Consider the following 3,859-nt stretch of genomic DNA (forward strand, 5'->3'; position numbering starts at 1 on the left):
CTCTCCTCCCTCTCAGCTGTCCGTGAGTTTCTCCGAGGCAGTGAAAGCTCGGCCTGAACCTCTGCCAGCGCCACATGGACGAGTCTTATCTGGGCCGAGAGATGGATCCCATCAATTGCTGTGATTTTATTTTTAAGAAGACAGACGCCGGGTGCTGCCGCGACCAGAATACACCAAGACAAAGTGTGGAGTCCACTGCTGCTCCGAGGAATGTGTGTGTGAGTGTGTGAGTGTGTGAGTGTGTGTGAGTGTGAGTGTGTGTATATGTGAGGGTGAGGATCTACACAGTCTTCCACAATAGTCGGATTAAGTATCACCTCTTTTAAATGTCAACAGCGCCTGTCACACACACACAGATACACACACACACACACAGATACACACACACACACACACACTCACACACCCACACCTCCGGACTACTGGGAGGTAACACTAAACAAACACAGACTTACCTGGACAGGTAACCTGAGAGCAGATCCACCTTGAACCCCCTCTGCTCCATAACCCCCTGCACCACCAGCCCACTTCCTGCCTGAGTCACACAAGCATTAGTGAGCGCTGCCGGGCCTCAGGGTGAGTGTGTGTGTGTGTGTGTGTGTCTGTGTGTAGGTGTGTGTGTGTCCTTAATGGATCTGGGGACCAAGCAGGTAGAGAATAGGAGGAGAGAGGCAACAGGAGGATGAAGAGTGATTGGTGAGGTGTGAAGACGAGCAAATCTGGTGGGACAGGTGATCTATGGCCACAGTGAAAAGAGGAGGAGAGAATAAAAGACGGGGTTTAAAGAAGGGATTTCCACTGATAGGAGGGCAGCAGTCGCCTAAAGGTTAAAGGTCAGAGGATCTTAGGCTCAAATCCCACAAATCCCTCAAACAGCAGAGGAGGTTTGAGTCGGGAGTTGAAACGTTTAGTCTCTAAATAAACTGCAGCTGTGGATGTTCCAGACTTTAATTCAGAAATGATAAAAGACGTCTGATGAATCTGAATAAAGACGTTGAGATCTTCACCTTCGATTTTAAAAAACAACAACTCGAGTTTCAAGCACAAGAAGAAAAGAAGCAAAACTGCTGCAGATGAAAGAAAAATATTAATTTGTAAAAAGGATAAAAGTGGAATAAATGCTTCAGTTAGAGTCGGTCCCGTCTCAAAGGATCGTGTAATATTTAATATTATATTTTATCTTCGCTTATCATATCTTATTGTATCAGATCTTAGCTCATCTTGTTATATCTTGTTTTATTTTATCTCATATCACAGTCATGCTTTGAGGAAAACACCACTACACCAGCTCAGCCCAGTGTTTGTTGTTATCAGGTTTAACTCAGCTCAACTTCTCCGTGACAGAGAAACAGTGTCATCTGTGTTATTATTATTATTATTATTATTATTATGAATACACACACAGTGTTACATACGGGAGCTTTTGTGGTTTGTGGAAACTTTCTGTGGCTCCTCGCTACCGTGACAAAACAAACTGAGAGTCGAGGTAACCTGACTCCACCTGTCTGAAAACACTGCAACAGTTCAGTCTGTGTGTGTCTGTGTGTGTGTTGTGTGTGTGTTGTCTCTGTGTGTTGCACAAGCATGTTGTGAGTAGTGTAACCATGATCGTATCAGTGGTAAAAAAAGCCGAAATGTCGCAAACAACTTCTGTAAAAATAGTTTAAAGTAGCAGTGGAAAGTTTTCTAAACTGTAAATACACATGTAAAGTATCGGTACTCGATACTCGTGTGTTTAAGTACCAGTGCTGCAGGGTCACGTCATCCTCAACTCATATTTAAATAAATAAAAAACCTGAAACTTCACAGCTGATGCTTTTATAGTTTGAGACATTACGACAGTTGTTTTCACCACGTGAGTCCGAGCGCTGAGCACCAACCGCTCTGCCTCCGTCCCGACCTGAGGCCTGAAGTGGCTGCAGGTTGTGTGTGTGTGTGTGTGTGTGTGTGAGTGTGTGTGTGTGTGTGTGTGTGTGTGGGAGAACAGGTGGACATAGTTTCTGTCAAACACACAGAGATTGATGGAGCGGGTTAGAGCGCCGGCCGAGGGGATTCTCTTACAGTAATGGCAGAGACGGAGACAGCTGGGCTCAGCACATTGGACTCTGTTGTGTGCATGTGTGTGTACGTATGTGCATATTTGTGCAGCTCATGTGTTTGTCCTCATCGTGTATTGTGTTGCCGCTGAAACAACAAGAAGATATGAGGCCACGAGGAGACGAGCGGCAGCTGAAGTGTGAAAAAGTGTTTTCTTTTTTAGAAAGTATTATCCATATTGATTTTTTTCTTCAATTTATATTTTAAATATATTTTATTACTTCATTATAGCAGGTTCCTAAGGAAAAAACTAAAAAAAAAAAAATTAAATGTATACAAATATTAAATCTACTTTGTAAATTAAGCCATGCACGTTGTTTTATTTTATTTATTTTCAGTCTAATCACTTTTTTTATTATTTTTCCTTCTGCAGTAATGTGATGTCTTTGGCGACCTCTAGTGGCCGTTAGTGGAAATGTTTCACATGATCCCTCTTTTTAGAAAACAGTGAAGTCCAAATGAAAGGTAGATAACAGAAATGATATTTTCACAATTTAATATATTGAATTTGATTATTATTAGGTGATTTCTTTTTTATTTTCTATGAATAGAAACACATTCTGGAGATGTGACCGAGGTGAGGGAGGAGGTCAGGTGACAGGAAGTCCACGGAGGGAGCAGGTGGAGGAGGAGTCAGTGCTTTTGTCTTTAAAGTTTGACCTCAGAGTTAAAACTGTGATGTCAAAATACTTATTTTAACCAAAACCATGACACACAGACGTGGAGATGATGTCACTTCCTGTCATCACAGATTTATCCAGATGTTACAGAAGCTTCTGACGGCCGAAACTCCAACAACCTCCAACGTGGACAAAGAAGTTTCTACAACAATCTCTCGCCCCCCCCCCCCCCCCAAATGTTTCCATCCTCAGTCAAGACACAATGCTGCTCACATGATTAGCCTTTCAATCCACTCGTCCCACTTCTTCTAACCAGCGCACAAAGCTGAGGAGCCGTGAACCAGATGTGGGTCGTGCTTGGTTTTTCCTTCTACTTCTCAAGTCCAACGTGCAACAGCTGTAAAAACCCAGGAGTACACAAAGCAGAACACACCGTTGTGTAGTCCGAGAGGAGTGTGTTTAATCACACATCCTTCAGAAGCACAGAGCCGCACAATGCTCCAGTCAAGGCCAAGTCGCTTAAGCGGTGTTTTAATCAAAGGAAAAATTCACTCAATTTAAGCAACAATGGTTTTTTCTTCCTCTTATTATATTTTGCAGAGTTTATGACAGTCACCTCTGATGTGCCGTGGCTCTGTGTCCCTCTGCCGGGACCTTCTGTCCAATGGGCTGTGATTGAAGACACAAAGAGACGAGGTTCTGAAGGAGCATGAACGGAGGTTTGTCTGATCCATAAAATACAAAAATATGACCGTGATACGTTTCTTTGGAGAAAAGAGGAAAGTTCCTGTTCTCATTATTATTTTAGGATCTTTTATTGGATTTATTTCGTGTGGCAGAGGGAGCTCGTCACACTCAAGCGTAAAGAAGGAGGAAGATAAATTACATATAAATCAAACAAATCATTTGGAGATAAAGAAAAACATTCGTCAACTCACAGAAATTATGAATTTCACACGACACATCAGTCGTTTATAACTTTTCAGCTAAAAAAATTTGAAGGTTTGAACCAAACAAGGTGTGAAGGCAGTAAATAATAACATTTATAAATGTTAAGGTTACAAATTAAACTCCTTCCACGTTGTAAATGTGCCTGTTAACTCATATCATCATATTTCTTTTTAGTCAAATACATTTTAAAC

This window comes from Pleuronectes platessa, chromosome 17 (genome assembly GCF_947347685.1).
Source record: "Pleuronectes platessa chromosome 17, fPlePla1.1, whole genome shotgun sequence".
NCBI classification, from domain to species: Eukaryota; Metazoa; Chordata; class Actinopteri; order Pleuronectiformes; family Pleuronectidae; genus Pleuronectes; species Pleuronectes platessa.